At 37.8% G+C, this 20,648-nt stretch overlaps 1 pseudogene; it reads left to right on the top strand.

Annotated features, from left to right (window-relative positions):
* Nucleotides 1–219: 219 nt before the first annotated feature.
* LOC122672108 lies at nucleotides 220–7,679 on the top strand (annotated as a pseudogene).
* The last annotated feature ends 12,969 nt before the right edge of the window (nucleotides 7,680–20,648 follow it).

The raw sequence follows: 20,648 nt of genomic DNA, 5'->3' as shown, positions 1-20,648 counted from the left end.
GAGTCTATAGAATCACGATCTTTGGGCTTGATGTTTGATGGTAGGCATTTCTGTGTGAACTCTATCTTCTAAGATTTAGGTGGTGCCTGTTTATTTACGCTTTCTAACTTTTTCAGATTATTGCCGGTTTGGAGGATTTAGTGGGGACTCTTACTATTTATACCTGTACCTAGACTATCTGATAATCTTACCTAGGGAGGTTTATTAATCACATCAATCATGAGTTTTGTTTTCAGAGGAACTTGAGCAGATATAGAAAGCGGATTTTGTGGTTTTAATCCTGAATGGCAATCTGTGGTATTGTCATATTTGACCCCATAAACCTGTGGTATCTGAATGTTATTGGGAAGTTTATTGGATTTTATAGGGTGAGACTGTTTACATTCTGTAAATACTGAGTCATCTCTCTATCTCTCTCAGCGTGTTCATGTAGCTCATCAGTTAATACGAATTCAATTGTTTTTCTTAGTACTGGTAGGATTTTTTTTTTTAAAAAATAATAATTTCCATGTTCTTGGCCACTAGCTTTTGTTTTTGTTTGTGTTTTTGTTGTGACGGATCTCTAATAAATGTTCTTTCTGTTTTTTTTTTCCACCAGTTCTTCTATTGTTCATGATACTAAATTCACACCAAATGTAACCGAACTTTCTGGTATTACCTACTACTCTTTGCGCATTTCTTGTCTTTTATTATTAATTTTTGTTGGATCATAGCTATTGTACAAATAAGTGAAGAAAATTTTCTTAAATACTTATTTTACAGGTATGGCTATTTCCGGGTGTCTTCTTAATGGCTACTAGCCTTGGAATGTATGCAACTTGTCAACAACTTCAGGTTCAGGTGCAAGCTCATGTTGTTATAGCCAGTGGTCTGCTTGGTCATACTGAACTGAGGTTGCATATGCCACCATCTATAGCCTTGGCAACCAGAGGGCGTCTGCAAAGCCTAGGGCTCCAGCTTGCTCTTCTTGACCGTTTATTTAAGGACCTAAGTAAATCACTTTTGTTAGATTCTATTCCAAATACTTGTAACTTATATGCCATTTTTCTAAACTGAAAATTGGCAGTTTTAATATTCAATGAAGATGACGACCTAGGATGCATTTACCAATCCATTTCCATTTAGAGAAGTTACTATTACATGAGAATGACATAGCTCTTACGCCTAGTAGATTATGAAACTTTGAGAGGATTGAATACTGACAATGCGTCCACAGCTGCTTCAATGAGTAAAGAAGAGACAAATGCACTACCGGTTAACAAGTCCAAGGTCATTGGCATACAGAGGCAAGTTAGAAAGATTTCGTTTGCGTTGTCTTCTAGATCGGGTGCTTCTTGTCTTGGTAGCATACTTAAATAAAGTTGTTTAGATTTTTGAGATCTATAATAATGCTAATTTGTGTTTTATATAGGGCATGGGAAGGAAAATGTCATACACTTGTTTGAAAATCTGTAACTTCTAATAATGGTCTGACATGAATTTTATTTTGTTAACAATGATGGCTCCTCAATGCAACAGTCATCATCTTCATCAACAACCGAAGTACCTATGCTTCATATGTGTTGGATAGCATTTTGTTTGATGTATCTTCTCTCCCTCTCTCTCTCTCTCTCTCTCTCTCTCTCTCTCTAGGGCAGAACACGTTGCAATGCAACAATGTGTTCAACTTGCTACAAAGAGGAGAGAAGGAAAATGCCCAGTCAACTGAGTTATCTGTGATTGAGATTCTATTCGAGGAGGGTTTTGTTACGTCCATACGATGTCCTGTTGAGTCAACTCTTAGTTACATTTTGTGAACCACCAAAAACCTATTGCAGGTTTTGTTCAGTATAAATGGATCCAGTTTTTGAATTAATGTTTCAGTTATAACACCATTGTTAATCTCTTGTTGGAATTAATTTCAACATCAAAATCTGGTTAGATATATTGACCACTTGAAATGGGTTTATAGCCTTTCATGCAGAGTTTATAAGGATGTGATTATGTTGGAGGCTTAAATTCATAACTTCGGTAGGTATCAATCTGGAAGTGGTTATGGTGGGAGGTTGTAACTTATACTTGTTTGTCTTATTTTCCATTTTGGAGGCCTTGTACTACCTTCTTCAACAAACATGAATCATTATATTCTGTAAAGAAGAGAAATCAATGGTTGTTGTTTATATTAGGGTAAATTTTTTCCCCTGTGTTAGGCTTCTATTGTATGTAGGAATTTTCTTTTGAGATTTTGTTACTCATGGGTCATCACCCCTTAAGCAAGAGTTGTGATTGTTATTAATTCTACATCTTCTTTGTCAAGTTCTATAATTAAACTTTTTATATTGATAACCATATAAAACCCAATGGTGTACAATAAGTACTTAACTGCATTAGCAATTAGATAACATGCAAATACTCATTCAAAATAACAATCTCCCTTTAGTGTTAAAATTGAATACATGTAGTAGAATTCTCTAATTAATATCTTCTTCTGTTGAACTGAGAGTCTAAGACAATAGCTCTGGCACATGGTGGTTAATAGTGATTTAATGTTATCTCTCTCTCTCTCTCTCTCTCTCTCTCTGTGTGTGTGTGCAACGTAACAAAGGTCCCCACGTGCATATTTACTAGTATATATACATAAACACAAACACCATAGTACATTATACACTATAAAAATTATTATAATTTATATTAAATTAATATTATAATACATCTTAATTTATAGTAACATTATTATAATATAGTCCATTTGAATAACATATAATAATGTATTAAATAGAATCCTTGAAATTACATGTCTGACCTGCACCTGGTACAAAGTCGGATCCAAGCCTGGGCGTGAATCCGTGCTTGGATCCGATGTACCCTGCAAGCCTGTTAACATCGGATTCAAGGCCAGATGCAAGCAGAGCATCTGCTTGCATCTGTGCTTGCCTCCGATGCCTCTCTCATGGCTTTTTGCCCATGTAATCCTAGGGCTCTTCTTTGGGGATATTCCCTACCTTCTCTAACACACTCTTGCCAAAAATATTTAAGTTTAAAATATTAAACACGGCTTATGCTTGTGAGTTAGCGGAACTTACCACGATCCATACATCTGACTAGGGGTGTAAGTTTGGCCCTGTCGGCCCGAACCCGCCTTGGCCCGCCCTTGGCCCGAACAGGGCTTGGGTTGAGATACCTGACCCTGAGGGTGGGTTAGGGCTGGAAATTGCTGGCCCTGAGTTAGGGTCGGGTCGGATTAAGGTTAAGGCCTCAGGGAGCCCGGCCCGGCCTAGCTAGACCCTGTTTTAAGTTATACTATAATATATATATATATATATATTGATATACTATATATATTATAAACTTTAAATGTCACACATATTATGTTATATAATATAATATATATGAAGATACTAAGTGATAATATATTTTATTATTTTATGTAAAATTGATAATTTTCTCCCAGACCCTGCCCAACTCAGTCCAGTCCATGCATCTCTACTTTCCCCCACTCTATGATTAGGGCCAATCAGGGTTAGCCCGCCCAACCCTGAGGGCGGGTCAGGGTTGAATTTTCCAGGTCCTGAGTCAAGGTCGGGTCGGGCTTGGGCCTAGCTAAGGGGAGTCAGGGTCGGGTTGGGGTTTTGAAAAGCCCGGCCCAACCTGACCCTATTGCAGCCCTACATCTGACGATGGGTCTTGCAACTGCACGGGGGAGGTATCCGTCGCTTTACTGGCATGTGACGCATTGTCGTAAAGGTTCTTTCTTCATCATCTACCCGTTCAAACACCCAACAACGCACTTGATACTACGATTTCGGGTTCTGGATCTATAATCGAATTCGGGTTAGGATTCAGGTTTTTATCTTACAACTAAAGTTCAAATTAGCCCGGGTTTTTGGGCACAGGTGTAACAAGCAAGGTCAATTCATGTTTGGAGAAGTGAAATAAATGCAGGGATGCTAGTGTACATTGCTCTAGCGGCTCAGAGAACCTTTTTCTAAAAAATAAATAGATAAATAAAGGTTAAAGTAATGATGAGTTGCACCTAAAAAAATGATGATAGGTTTAGGATCGAGTTTCTTCACACCCATGGCCAAGAGAGAATCCATAGGTTCAGATGGTACCCATAGGGCATAAGGGAAAATGGGGATAATAATGACTTCATACTATTCGGCCAGAACATCTATGACCCTTGATGGGTGAACTTTAAACTTTTGCCATAAATATTTTTTTGAACTTTGTTTTTTCTTGCATTTTAAATATAACTCTTGCAAAGTATATCAATTTTTAGGTCAAAATATTACACTGCACTTTCTAGAACTTTGAGAGAATTTAATTACAATATGCATCTCCTTCTCGTGACCCTTCTTAGATAATTTGATAGAAGCAAAACCTCCTCCCAAAGATATAACTTTTCTTATGGAGATGTTGTTCCAACTCTTTAGCAGTTAAGGAACTATTGGCAACCTCATGGCTACAAGCGTAAGGGTTTCTGATCACTGAGGATTAAAGGCAGTAACAGTGGTCAAAGGATATTGGTACTCCTTGTCGGCCGAACTCGAGTTACAAACTCGAGGAAGAAGGAATGATGCCCTTCAGGTAATTTTTGGAAACAATAATGATTTGCGCACCGTTCGACCGATCACAAATGGATGAAGGTGACATAACACCACTCGATCGATTACAAATGTATGAGGGTCATAAGGCACCACCCGACCGATTAAAGATGTATGAGGGTGATGGGGCACCATTTGACCGATTAAAGATTTATGAGGGTGATGGGACACCACTTGATTAGTCAAAGATGTATGACGGTGATAGGGCATCATCGACTGATTAGAGATTTATTAGGGTGATGGAGCACCACTCAACCAATCAAAGATGTATGAGGGTGATAGGGCACCACTCGACCGATCAAAGATTTATGAGGGTGATGGGACACCACTCGATCGATCAAAGATGTATGAGGGTGATAGGGCACCAATCAACTGATTAAAGATTTATGAGGGTGATAGGGCACCACTCGACCGATTAAAGATTTATAAGGATAATAAGGCACCACTCGACCGATTAAAAATGTTGGTATTATGGGGCGACACTCTTCGGTCGATCCAAGAAAATGAAACTTTGGAGCGACTCCCTTTGGTCGATTCATGGAAATGAAATTTTGAAGCAACAACCTTCGGTCGGTCCATGAGAATGATATTTGGAAAGACAACTATGGGTCGATAAAAAAAAAAAGATATTTAGAAAGACACCCTTCTATCAATCCAAGGAATTGAAACTTCGGAGCGACACCCTTCGGTCGGTCCATGGAAATGATATTTTGGAGCGACACCCTTTGGTCGGTCCATGGAAATGATTTATGGAAAGACAACTATGGGTCGATCCGAGAAAATGGTATATAGAAAGACACCATTGGTTAACCCAAGAAAATGGTATATGGAAAGACATCCTTGGTCGATCCAAAAAAATGGTATATGGAAAGACACCCTTGGTCGATCCAAGACAATGGTATGGTTTTGGCCAATCTGGCAGACTTGTGGCTAACCTGGCCTTTCAAAGTTTGGAAGAGTACAAAGGAAGATGCAATCTCATGCACAAAAACCCATTATGAAAATGGAAAAGCAATCCAACATGTATACCATTGGAAATCAGGTAGTATGCTAGTACTATAGTGATGGAGATCAGACAACATATAAGTGCTGTCATAATCAGAGTATTGGAAAATACAAAGGAAGATGAGATCCTATGTACATAGGCCTATAATGGAAATGGAAAAATGATTTGTACTATGTATTGGAGTCACGTGGTACACAAGTACTATGGTGACAGAGATCAAAGGCTTTAGGAAACGTAGTCCTAAACAAATGATTGTAAAATTGATGATAATGCAAAGGAGACACAATCCTATGCAAGATTTTTTGAGAAGGAAAGGGAAACACAGTTCTATATAAAAATTATCTAAAATGCAAAAGGAAAACCCAATCCTATGCACAAAAGGAATACAATTCAATGCAAATGCTTTTTTTTATGCAAAGGGAAACACAGTCTAATGCAACAATAATCTGAGATGCAAAAAGAAAAACAATCATATGCAAACCTAATCTAAAATGCAAATGATGGTTTTTTTTTTTTTTTTGAAATGTACAGAAGAATATAGTCTTGGACAAAATATAAAGCGCAATAGAAAAAAAAAGACAATCCTATGCAAATAAAATTTTTTTTATACAAAGGGAAACACAATCCTATACAACACATGAAATACAATAGGAAAACACAGTCCTATGCAAATGATTTTTTTTAGGGTTTTTAACAATTGCCCCCATAAAAATGCCCTCTGAAAATGCCCATTTGTTCAAATGTCCCCTTACGACTTTTCTAATTGCAAATGCCCCCTAATTTCAAAACATTGTAGCATTTTGGTCTAGTCCGTTAATTTGGGATGTTAAATGTTAGTTTCAGGGAATCTAATGACCAAAATGCCCCTCTGATTAAAACCCATCAAAATTAAAGAATAAAATGACCAAATTGTCCTCATCTTCCCCAAATGGTTTAGGGTTTGAAACTGAAATTTTTTCCCCCAAATCGTTTAGGAGTTTGAACCCATCTGAAAATCCCAGCAAAATAAGGACAGCTCCAGGCTCAGATACACTTCCACTTGATTACAAATTAATTAGTTGTGGAGGCTGCCGAGGAATTAAAGATGGGTTTTTAGAATTTGAGTGTTTAACCGAAAGCTTTTTCTAACCATTTACTTACGTGTCTCTTTGTTTATAACAATCCTATAACCACCCAAACACTTCTATCATTCGTTTTAAGAGAAAAAGTATATAAGTAAAGGAGAGAATAAGCAAACCCTTAAAACCTTCAATTCGTTGTTGCGTTATGGTTTTTAATTATCTTCTTAATTAGAAAGTACTTCATTGCTTAATTTTCTTGTTGGGAAGCCATGGAATCTTATAAGTTCTTGTTTTTCTTAATTCTCTTCTCATCATGGGTTTTCTTAGGCTTCTCTCAAACCACTGGTGGTGATGCTTCGTCTTGCATTATTAAGCTCATCCCATGCCAGGCTTCTTTGAAGGATCCATCGTCACTGCCACTGACGTGTAGTATTCCATTGAAGGCAATTGTCACTAATGATCCAATATGCCTCTGTGGTCTCTATAACAACCCAGTGATTCTAAATTTTCTAAACATTACACAGGTAATCTTTTGAAGCTTCCAAAGGGATGTAGCATCAAAGTTGACATGACTGTGTGCAATAAAGGTAATTAATTATATCTTCCCTTTTAATTTTGGGTTCAGTTTTTGAAGATTTAGTACTGAGCTTAATCTTCTCTTTATGTTGGAACTATAGAGTGTGATTTATTTAAATATGTTTGGTGGAAATTGTAGATTTTAAGGTTAAGGAATATGAAAATTCTTGTTTCTTTTGCTACAATACCAACAAGTTCACCTGCTGCTTCACCAGTTAATCCAACAAATTTTACTAGTAAGGTTCTAAAGCTTTCTTCTGCTCCATAATTTCTATCAAGATGAGAGAGAGAGAGAACTATAACCATAAATTTTCAAGTTTTTAATGAATCTTATTAACTATATGTTCTATTTTTCAGGTACTGGTGGGAATTCTATTGGCAGTTCAACAGCAAAAAGCTCAGCAGATGGGATCTCACATTTCGATGGACTTGGTTTCATTGTTGCATTTGTAGTTTTAATATAGTAAACATTCCATCTCTCTGTGTGTCTCTTTTTGCCTTTGCTTCTTTCTCTGTTTTTCTGCCTATAAACTCTTTCTTTCCAGATGGGTTCAAACCCTAACTGATTTGGGAAAAATATTTTCAGTTTCAAACCCTAAACCATTTGGGGAAGATGAGGGCAATTTAGTCATTTTATTCTTTAATTTTGATCGGTTTTAATCAGAGGGATATTTTGGTCATTAGAATCCCTGAAACTAACATTTAACATCCCAAATTAACGGATTGGACTAAAATGCTACAATGTTTTGAAATTAGGGGGGCATTTACAATTAGAAAAATTGAAAAGGGCATTTGGACAAGTGGGCATTTTTAGGGGGGCATTTGTTAAAAACCCTTTTTTTTAAATGCACAAGGGAAAATAGTCCTGTATAAAACATAAAATACAATAAGGACTCACAATTCTCTGCAAATGATATTTTTTATGCAAAGGGAAACACAATTCTATACAACACATGAAATGTAATAGAAAAACACAGTCCTACACAACCATAGACAAATGATTATGCTTACCATAGATTCTCCATTTTCTTTATCTATATTGCACAATACCTGCTCTTTACAAAAGGTTAGTGCACAATTATATGTGATGATATCACTAAAAAACAAAAACCTTTGATTGTCTCATTGTAAAGACGAAATGGGAGTCATTAAACATTTTCAGTGATTATGACTCATTCTTTTTTTTTTCTTTTTTTTTTGGTAGAAATTATGACTCATTCTTGTTATTCTTGAAAAACATTTTATTCATGTAAATATTTTATTTCGAAAGCCTATGTTTATTCACATTTTGACTTGGTAATGCAAAATTTCACATAGGCACATTATTCACATTCCCTTCTACACACGTAGACTCGACAGACATTGTCAATGGGCCAAGATCGAATGAGTGCTAGGTAGACTTGACGAAATGGGTCAATGGGTGAATGAAGAATGGGTATAAACAAGATGGGTATATAGGGCATTATTTTTTGTCTTTTTCTCATGGATATGCTGAAAGGCCAACCATGACATTTGCCCTCAGGCAGTATCATCGTTCTTGTAAGACTACTTAGTCTCGTAAGCCGAGACTTTTCAATGATCAGCTTAGTTTCGCAAACCGAGACTTTTCAATGATCATGAACCAATTCCCTTGAGACATGTGCCCCTTCAATGCCCCTGTCTGAATAAATTTCCCCAGAGGCAACAAATTTTCCGACTCATTTCCCTTTCTCTATCTTGCATAGAGATTGCCCCTGCGACAAACTGATTCTTCTTCTCATATGCCAATGACCATACTAGTGGTTAAAAGAGTAAGTGTCATACCACTGACATTTGTAGCTATACCAATGATCATCTGTAAATTTAGACGAGCTTCCTTCCGTTCTTTCTTTACATCATCAGATTGCATCAAAGACCGACAAAGAGAGAGACACTGATAGGAAATAGGGGAAAGTAGAAACGTGATAGACATGAAAGAGAAGCAAACAAACATGTGATAGACACAATGTACACAAATGGAAAATTGTACAATGTGGATGGACCGAACTCGATTGTTACCTAATCAAGTTGCCTACGTACCCCAAATAGGGATCAAGTCAAACGTAGTTCAGGATCAGATGACTTAATGTCAAATCTTGATAATTAAGTTATGTCGTAGCCAGGTGAGCTTGAAGCTGTCAATGAGAATCTCATCATCATTTAGCTCAAGATGACTTCACTAGGTTGTAGTGGGGCTTAGGACTAGGTTCTAAAGGTGGTACAGACTCAAACGTATCTTTAGGGCCCAACCATGACTTGACACTTTTGCCCCCAAAATTCAACTAGAATTTGGTGATTCTGCTCTCAAAGATTCACTGAAAATTTTGGTAATTTTTCCTTAAGAGGTTTAACTAAAAAATTTGGCAATTCTTCCCTCATATCCCAACTAAAGACATTGGCAATTTTGTTCCACTGAGATTGGATGATTTTTTTTTTTTTTTGACAATTACATCCCAAAGGCTTAACTAAGGTCCCGTTTGGTAACACTCCTGGAGAATACTTCTGGTGTTCTTTTGTTCTATGGAAATGCTTATAGAATAGAAACATGTTTGACACACATGGTTCAATCTTTTGTTCTCACAGACTGGACCGGTTGAAAAAACATGAGAAGATCAGGAATTGAGAAACACCAATTTGGAGCTTCTTCAATTTTTTCAGCTCAAATGAAAGATCAAAAAGATGAAAAAAATTCATTGTGTTCCCAATGAAATAACCTTTGGCCAAAACCCATACATGGCTCTCTCTCATGCAAAACCCTTCTCTCACGTCTGAAATCCCTCTGCAAATCGACTCCTCTGAAGTGTAAGTCCATTGCAAGGAAATCAAATCCTCTAAAACTCGACTCTCTTTTCCAACCTATGCATACACAGCTGGCTTGTCTCCCTCTCTTTGTAACTCCATCGATTCCTCTATAAGGTAGTTTTCATACCCTTGTCTCTTCTCTCTCTCTCTCTCTCTCTCTCTCTCTCTCTCTCTCTCTCTATGTAACAAACAACAGGTGATAAACTTACAAATCCCTTGATTAATGCTCGTCTCTCACTATCGTTGTCTCTTTGCAACCCTAAAATTTAGTCATTGAACTTAATGGATTTTTTTTTTACAGGGAAAAGAGAAGAGAAATTTGGAATCTGATTTAGGGTTTTCGGCAAAGTAGACGAATATTTGGGATGCAATTTAATGTTGTCGGACATTTCAGGAATGTACTTCAAGAGTATGTTATTCAATAAGGTTTTTATAGACTATTTGTTAAGAATGAGAAGACAAGGGTTACTGTTGTGTACAAAGGAGATGGATGTACATGGAGAGTATATGCTTGACCTTGTGAAGATGGAATCACATGTGGAATTAAGTCATTGTGCGATGAACATACTTGTATTAGAGGAGGATCAAATAAGTCTATCACATCTACTAGGGTAGCCAAAGCACTTGTAGTTCAGTTGAAAGCAACAGAAAAGACAAGCCAAGTGACAAGCCAAGGGACTAGGCAAGGGACAAGGCAGTAAAGACATGAGTGGAATGGGATGAGAGAAGCCAATGAATACATTATTATTTAAGTTGATGTGTTGTTTTAAGTTGATTTGGATGTTTTAAGTTGATGTGGATGTAGTTTGAACATGATACTTGGGTTGATGAATTATTTTAAGCTACTTTTTCGTGTATTTTCATATTAATGGATTGAGTTTGTTAATTTTCTCTCATATCAAACTGGGATTTTTTCTCTGTATGATTCTTACTATTAGTGGGTAACCACAAAAAAAATAGAATAACTGATATGTATATTTTCCCTTCATTTATGGTAAACAAAGATCTAAACTGTAATCTGACTTGTTCAATTTTATACTCTTGAGGTAGTAGGCTTAATGCTTTCATTTCCTTTTCTGATGGTTCATTACATCAAACATTCACATTTTTTTTGCCAATAAACACTGTTACAAATACACTAACAAAGAAAACCAAAACACAACTACAAACAAGCTTCATTGACCCAACTATTTCATCCAATTTAGTCTTCTAACTGTGCACTTCCTACTGTAATACTTGGTTAACCTCTCGCAAGCCCCATATTTCCTCTCGCAATACTTGCACTTGCTCTTCCAACTCTTGTACATTATGAGTTATTGATGCATTAATGGGATCACAGCAAACGAAATACTTACAACCAATATAATATGGGCATGAGTAAAATAGTCTATTTGGATTATCATTTGTCTCTGAGAGCCTAATCGCCGCTTTCCGATTACATTTACACCTCAAGGATCGGTATTTGAGTACAACAGATTTGCTTGAATTAACACATTCGGTAGACATTTATCTGTCAAATATTCATACAAAGTAAACCTTAAATTATTTTACTGAAATCAAAGAGAGATGAGAGCAAGAGTAAAAACCTAACCTAAAGAAAATGAATGGGAGAGAGATGAGAGTGAGAGAAGAAAGAGATTAGAGTGATAGAAGAGAGTAGCAGCAGGTCCACATACGTTGTAGGTGTTCGATGCTTGATGGTTGTCAATGGCGGAGGATGCTTGCAGGTTGTCAATGACATCTTCTTCTTTCTCTCGATTCCCCTGTTGCAAGGGAGAAAGGCTTCTGCCTTTTTTAATTAAAGGGTAATATCATCTTTTGTATTGCTGCTTTAACACTGCTAGCCACTTAGGGTACAGTTGATAGAACCTTTCAAAAGTAGGGGAGGGGGATGATATTTACCCTTCTTTGTATCTTGTAGTTTCACTTGTATTCCACGAGAGATTAATAACGTGGTTGACTCCTTGGCTAGGATGGCACTGTCATTGACATGCACGATTGATTGGCCCATTTTCCACTCCATGGTTGCGTGAGATGTGTTCATCCTCGTAACCATGATCTTGCATGTCTTATCCTAATTAATATTTATTTACCAAATATATATATGATATCATACTATCATACTATCATACTATATTATAAATGTAGAAACTCAAAAGTCATGGCAAATCTTTTCATACCAAAAATACCCTTCAACAATATCAATAAGCCCAAAAAATGCCCTTCATTAATTATTAATTATTAATTGTTATAATTATCAGCTAAATTAAATTCTTCCTCCATTAATAAACCCCCCTCATTGTTATATTAATTATTCTTTTATAAAAATTAATGGACCAATCGTTCCCCTACTCAGTTTTCCTCACGTTTTTTCAGATAAATTCAATAAGAGATAATTATTATCAATTATTAATTAGAAATTAGAAATATTACACCCGCACCCCAAATATACCCCTATACCCTGGGGCAGTAATTAATGGGTTTCATACACTCTAGCCTAAACCAAACAGACCCTAGTGGACAATTGAGTCTTATGGACATAGGGTGCACCCTAAATAGGCCCTAATTAACTAAATGGACCTAATGGTCTATGACTTAGACCAAACATGGCCTAATGCCTAACCTAAAACACATTTTAAGCCTAAGGACCCAACTACATTCTAAGACCTCTAACCAAACACACCCTAAGGACCCTTCTACCCCCTTAAAGCTAAAAGGATCCCCTTTATTCCCTTATCTCTCCCCCTCCCCAAAACCGTGGAGGAGAAGAGACAAGAGAAGGAGAAGAAGGAGGAAGAAAGAGGGAAGAAGTAGAAGTGGAAGAGGAATGAGAGGGGAAGGGAAGAAGATGGGAGCTATGCCAAAATGACTGGCTGCCCCACATCTCCTTCTCTTGCTGACCGGACAAGGAAGGAAGAAGAAGGCGAAGGAGAAGAGATGGAAATGAAGGGAGGAAAGCATGAAGGCTCACCTAGCCTTGGACTCCACTCCTCCATTGGAGGATTTCACCAAGGTAAGCTCCTCAAACCTGGTCTTCCCCATTCTCCCCTTTGATTTTGATAGATTCCTTGAGCTTGGGTGACCTAGAGTTCCATTTGGGACTCAAGGTGGAGCTCGATCCCTAATGGGAGCTCTAATGAAGCTGACCTAGGTATGGTTTGAACCCCTTGGTGCTGCATTTGCAGCCATGGATGTTGAATCCTTGTTTTGAACTTGAAACCCAACCCTTGGACCCCAATTGAGACCCAACCTTGTAGGAACTTGGATCCATGAGGTGAGCCTAGGATCTAGTGACCCTAGGAAGGCTTAGACACCTCCTCTATGACCCTGAGATGCTATGGAGCTTCAAGCTTCAAGCTGGAGCTGAAACTCTTTGAAATCTCAGAAGAGACTGCCGACGGACGAACGATCGGATCCATCTATCGTGGTACCGCCCATCAGTTTGCCCAGTGTAAACCTTGCGTAATGGCCTGAGCGGACGAAGGCACGGATTCACTCTACTTGCCTCCGTCCGGGGCCTGTTGCTCTTGGGTCTGTCTCAGGAATCGAACGGATGTAGGGGCAGACCCAAGAAGCACATCCGCCTGTGGATCCACTCCCTTTTGTGATTGCCTCAGGTGTCGAATGGATGCACCATTGGACTCAAGTGAGAAGTTTCGCTCGCTCTGATTTTACCTTTTGGCCTGAACGTAGTCAGTGACGGATTCACCTCTGCTGAGACCGCCCGTGAGTCCACTCGTGCTGTCTTGGTTGAAATTTGATTTTGACCTTGAGGGCCTAGCATGGCATCCTTCTATACTTTGTTTTAATGGTTGTTTTGTATGTCTAGGCTGGTGCACAGGTGAGATTCATGTGAACCACGCCGGATGACACCCAATGCCGGGGAGATTCATGCCAATCACGCTGGGCTACACCCGTGTTAGGTGAGTGGGTTCTGGGTGACTTTGTTGGGTATGATTATTACATAATTGTTAATATTAAGCATGCTATAGTATATCGATAAGCATGGTGCGCATTGCATTTTATTCGATTGTGAACTGTTGAGAATGTGATAGTATGCTCACCATTGTATCGGGCTACGGTGCCGGGTGTGCCGGTGCCGGAACCCCAATTTATTTAAATTATGCAAACTGATGTATGTCATCCTGAACTGTATGTGCCGTACTGTGCTGGTACCCGGGTACTAGATGGAATGGGACGTTGATGCACCCGAAATACCTCTTGGGATGATAGGACCTGCATATAGTATATCTGTGGCTAGCATGCTTGTTCCCTTATGCTACGACCCTTGCCAATAGGGATTTATGTGTGTAGATTGTTTGAGCACCTGTGGTCTGTGGAGGTGAGAGAGGCCAGGACAGGGGTAGTGATGGCTATCAGGGTTTGCCACTGGGTGATCATGATGGCTTCTACCGGCGCAGGTCCCTTCGTGATAATTGAGGTCTCACTGGGGCGATAGGATAAGTGACCCTCAGTGTTTCTCGAGTTATCACAGTAGCATATACTTGACCGATAAAATTGTGTGCTAGGTGAAAAATGAATCTAACATTAGCATGCATCATTCTGTTTGATATTGATTGTGTGATGTGTGCGCATTCCCCTTTGATCCCTCACTAGCTAGTGTAGCTAACCCCGTTGTACAACCTGTTTTTAGTTTTTATGCAGATAGCCTCTTGACGAGCACCGTTGGATGCAGATCAAGTGGAATTGATGACTGTGACTTGGATGTAGATGTACACCCAAGCATTCGAGCCCTTGGGGCGATTGTTTATTATTATTTAATTTTTGTATTCCTTCCACAACTATGTATAAATTGTATGCTTACTTATTTGGAGAGATTGAATGGTTACGAACACTGTTATTGTACTATGTGTTATCATTAGAGAACTAATGCTCTATAATTTCACATATTTGAATTTAATTTCGCTTCCGCTAACTCAATGATTGAAACAATTTATTCCTTTCGATACGTTCCTTTCTGTCATCATAATGTGATGACAGAGTGGACTGTGGCTCAAGACACTGCATCTGTGATCCTGGTAGGTGTTGGGATAATGTGTGATTGTCCCAGTCATACCCCTATGTGGCAATATATATTACATCGGGATAGGGGCGTGACAAGAAATTATAAAGAGAGTAAAATAATCCCATTTTTCGTTGAACAATGTATAAAACCCCACTTTCCAATGTATAAAATAATCCCATCTTATTCTACCAAAAAAAAATAAAAAATCCCATCTTATCTTAGCAAAAAAAAAAAAAAAATTTACAATATTATCATTATTCCTTGAACAATCAATCAACCCCCCTAAAGGTGTCAATTTGGGATCGGAATCGGGAACCGTCCCAATACCGTCCCGGTAAAATCTGGTACCGGACCGTCCCATTAGTAAATGGGACGGTACTGGTATCTGATTTTGGTACCGAATGATAAATGGAACGAAACGGTTCTGGGATGGGATTCCCAACGGTACCAGTACCGAAATACCAATTAGGTACCGGATGGTACCGAAACTACTAGTACCGTTTAAAAAGAAAGAGTATATAAGATCTTTTTTAAAAAAAAAAGGGTATACGAATTACGACTCATTAGGGTTTCACTAATTGCCTTTTGAATACAAAGAGGAAGAACAGGTCAATAGCCGTAGCTTGAAGTCTCTCCTCACAGAATCTGTTACAGTGCTACTCCCTCCTCCCTCGACCAACTACATCTACCAGGTTCTTTCTTTTTGCACTTCGTACTTCATACCAAACTACCATGTGACATGTGTGATAAATAGAGTTTTGTTTGGGAAAATAAAAAAGGAAACACAACGGGATTCTTCCATTTTGTAAGACTTCTCTAGATTTAAAAAAATGAGAAGCTTATTATATGTGATCTTAGGAAGTTTGAAGAAGTAAAACTATGATTTCATAATTTAAGTTGCTTTACAAAAAACAGTAGACAACTTAGATTTCATGATAGTGAAAAAATTTCACAACACTAATAAACCCGCCTTGTTAGAAAAAATTAAACTTCTCCCTTTTTCTACAGTGCTTAGAACCGTTTAAGAACCGGTACTGTCCCGTCCCGCTAGTAATCGGGACTGGGATCTAGGTTTGGTCCCGTTAACTAAATGGGACGGTACTGGGATTGGCACTTTTGGTACCGGTATCGGTACCGTCCCATCCCAAATACTGGGAACCGTCCCAATTGACACCCTTAACCCCCCCTCAATTAATTGTTATAATTTTGAAAATACCCTTCATTAACTATTAATTATTAATTGTTATAATTTTCAGCTAAATTAAATTCTTCTTCCATTAATAAACCCCCCTCAATGTTACATTAATTATTCTTTTATAAAAATTAAGAGACCAACTGTTTTTCTACTCAGTTTTCTCACATTTTTTGTTGAACAATCTATAAAACCCCATGTAGATACTGATTTTTGTCACCCCCTAATTGGTGATGATGACAACGGGATATGGACGATGGACGACGCACTCTCCCTCTTTCTAGATCCAAGATACCTGACCCATAGGACCAAGAACCATGCTGTGCACAAAATGACCCATTTTAGGCCCAAAAATAAGAAAAAATGGCACTGCGCCCCCATGGCGACGTGGACTCCTTCCCACGGCGCCGTAGACCCCTTCCCACTGCACCGTGGGGATGTATACCGGATTGCCAAGGCGCCATGAGAGGGTGTGACATCAGCTTGCTGATGTCACACACGGCGTCAGGGAAAAGTCCCCCACGGCGCCGTGGAGGACTTATCTGGCCAGGAGAGAGAAGGGATCCCTCCCTATAAATAGGAGGGTCCCCCTCCCTCATTTTCTAAGGAATTTTGGGTAGAGAGACCCTCCCCAAGTGATTTCCACCCTCTTTATCTCATATTTTTTAACCCTCTTTTCTCTCCTTTCACTTATGAGAGTGTAAGTGAGTGAAATTTTCTTAGTCATGGATAGATCCTTCGATTATCCCTTCGAGCATAGAACACTCCTGCTCCTAGGCGTTGTTATCCCGTCAGTACACGGATAACCATCAAAACCCCTTTATTTCATATGTTATTTTGTATGTTTTTTCCCCTCCAAAGCATTGGAAAGAGCCGTTACTCTGCCCAGAAAGAATCGGCGTCAGTCCATTCATCTATCTCCCCTGAGCCAGGGGAATACAACCATACAGGTATAATTACTGCATTCTTATTGATTCAATGTAGTCCTTTCGTATTTCATCGTTTTAGTCCGTATTTCTCATATATGTAATGTAGTTTATTATGTTTTAGTTCAATTCATAGCATCTGAATGTAGTTCATAATATCTCCCATCCCCGTAATAAAAGAGAGAGAACATTCGTCTTTATGTAGCATCTAATACAGAGAGACCGGCTTCGGCCGGGCGAGGTGGGTGCCTAACACCTTCCCACACTCGTAACCTGACCCCTTATCCGAACCTTTGGTCAGACCATATGGAGTCATGTAGCCCGATTCCGTTCACAACGGATAGGGCTACACTTAATGGGTCCTAGGCCCTAACCCTAGGTAGCGACTTCACATTATATTAGCATATTTTAATGCATCATCCTAATCCCCCATTTATCAATATTATACATTGACAATATTATCTATTATCCATCCATATATATATATATATATCAAACTCATGTCGCCCATAAGGCTGAGGAACCCTCGTCCCGAAGACCACGGTACTTACACTCCACTTTCCAATGTATAAAATAATCCCATCTTATCTTACCCAAAAAAGAAAATTACAATATTGTCCATTATTCCTTGAACAATCGATAAAGCCCCCTTCAATTAATTGTTATAATTTTCAACTAAATTCAATTCTTCCTCCACTAATAACATCTTATCTTTAAAAAAATATATTACAATATTATCCATGATAACCCCCCCCCACAATCATTAATTATTCTTTTATAAAAATTAAGGTACCATTCGTTTCACTATTTAGTTTTCTCACGATTTTAAAGCTAAATTCAATTCTTCCGCCATCAATAACATCTTATCTTAAAATATATATATATATTACAATATTATCCATGATAAACCCCACCATTATTATTTTATAAACAATTAAGGGACACAATTGAAAATGTATATATTATAAAATGAAAAAAAGTTTTAAAGAAATAAAAGAAAAAATGGAGTACTGTAATGTTTGTTTATATAAACAATTTTATTAATTAAGTAAAACATCTAAAATGTTGGATGTTCATTTTGGTGATTCATACATGAAAAAAAGCAAACACGTGCAACTTTACTAGTGTATATATATATATATAACATCTAAAATGTTGGATGTTCATTTCGGTGATTCATACATGAAAAGAAGCAAACACGTGCAACTTTACTAGTATATATATATATATATATATATATATGTGTGTGTGTGTGTGTGTGTGTGTGTGTGTGTGTGTGTGTGTGTGTGTATACTAGTAATTATGCACGTGTGGGCAAGAGATAGAGAGAAAGAGTGGAAGGTGAAGGGGAAGAGGATGGGGCTAGGGGAGAGAGGGATTAGATAGGGAGGAGAGCTTGTGGAGTTGATGAATTATTTTTATTTTTTGGCCTATTTGAATGAAAATATTATTGTAGTTGGGCATGAAACCTTAACAACAAAATGATGGAATAGCATTTCACTAAGTTACCAACGCATGTATGACTGTATATTGAGAATTTAATCCTTAAATTGCTTAGCCCCTCTCTTTTACTTCCTCTAAGCCAATTAATTGATTTGTCTTTTTCCCTTAGGCTCCATTTGTTTCCAGGTAAAATGGTAAAAGGAAAATTTTCAAATAAATCATTTTTTAAGTAGATTTTACCAGTATCTCAGAATATAGTTGCATATCGAAACATGATTTGTGAAGTTGACCCATTTAGTTGGTATAAGGCTTAGTATAGTTTTTTTTTTTATGAGCAAAAGAAATATGTAAATTAAAAAGAGGAAAATACAACAGAGTTAGAGTTCAGGGCCTTTATGGCCAGATTAGAAGCAATTGCATAACAGAAAGGGTCCCCTATCATACTAAATTTTAAGTTCAAGACCTGGGCTACAGAGCTGATATACAGAAGGTCTTGAAGGAGATGCCACGGCCAAGGATTAGTAATTGGAGATGGAAGAAAATCGGGGATTTGTTGATTCACACACCACACTTCTTTCATCTTCAATCCTAAACAGGAAGCATGATCGAGTCCTGTACGAATACAAAAAAGCTCGGGCTCCAGCCTGGGAGTAGATTTGATCGAACTTGCAGCGGGCAACTTAAACTTGTCATCTATCAAAAAAAAATACGCCCATCGTGCAAGGCTTAGTAGAGTTGAGTTGAGTAATGCAAATTTTACTTTCGAATAGCCACTCAGACGGATAGAAGATGGTGCAACAAACATGTAATTATTTTCTTGCCACCTCAAGCTGCAATATGCAAGTATGAATCCCAGCCCTCAATATAGTGTTATAGAAGCATCATATATATAAAGAATAACAGACACTGGTAGTTTCAATAAAGACGGAAATTTTTAAATACAAAAACAAAAGAACAAAACAGAAGAATGGACTTGAAGCCTATTGCTAGAAAAAAGATGAAAAGATAGATTACATATTGGCAGTACCAAAGTGCTGGAATTGCTTCATAAAGTTGAAGTTAGATTTATACCATGAGAGACATAACGAGGAGAATAGTTTCCATGACCACCTTTGCCCCCTCTCCCCTACACACCTGATTTCCATCTAGAATCTGCAGGCACTCTGTTGTTCAAATTCTGCAAGAAAATAAAGAAATATAGTAAGGTCAATCAAGTGAACAAATGGAAAAGAAGAGTAATAAACAACAATTCCAGGGGGAAAGTCAGACAGCACAGATAGAAAATAATGCTTGAAAGGAAAATTTATGACAAATTCTACATACCACAGATAAGAGTCTACTATGACATGTAAAAGGCAATATCTGTATCATATAATTAAGATTATCAACTGAATTCCTTTCGATTTGTCAAGGTCAAAACCATCCAAAATCTCACGTATTTTCCCAAATTTTTTTTTTTTTTTTTTGGATGAATATTCCCAATTTGTCTTGCATCCATCTCATCTTTACAAATTCAAATATAAAAGTTTATCACCACTACATTTGTTTGTTGACATCAAATCTTTTGGAAGCTAAGTATGTTGCCATCAGTTGAGTCACCTGTCTATTCTGTCAGTAACAAATAAAGCATAGACATGACGGAACAGATGGAATAGATCCACATAATTCTTTCAACTTATGTTCGATTTCTAATGTTTCTGAAGTAAAACAATTGATATTGTTGGCCACATTGTGCACACAGAGTAGGTGTCGAGCTGTGTGGCACACTGGAGTGTATTGTCATTGTTGTCAACACTCCAAATGGCAGTCTTCAGGTGTTGTGTTTGGGTGGTGTCCAAATGGCAGTCTACAGGTGTTGTGTTTGGGTGGTGTTTCGACATGTTGCGACGGAAGCACTGAATGTTCACGACCATCATGTGTTCGACGTTATGTCTCAGAGGAGGTTCAAAAAATCCAAAATCTTACATAGCTTCTGTTTTGGTTGTTTTTTATTTCAACAGTGGAAGCATCCAGTT

This window comes from Telopea speciosissima, chromosome 8, assembly GCF_018873765.1.
Source record: "Telopea speciosissima isolate NSW1024214 ecotype Mountain lineage chromosome 8, Tspe_v1, whole genome shotgun sequence".
Lineage (NCBI taxonomy): Eukaryota > Viridiplantae > Streptophyta > Magnoliopsida > Proteales > Proteaceae > Telopea > Telopea speciosissima.
Note: the sequence above shows the minus strand (reverse complement) of the source record. Positions and strands in the feature narration are given on the sequence as shown.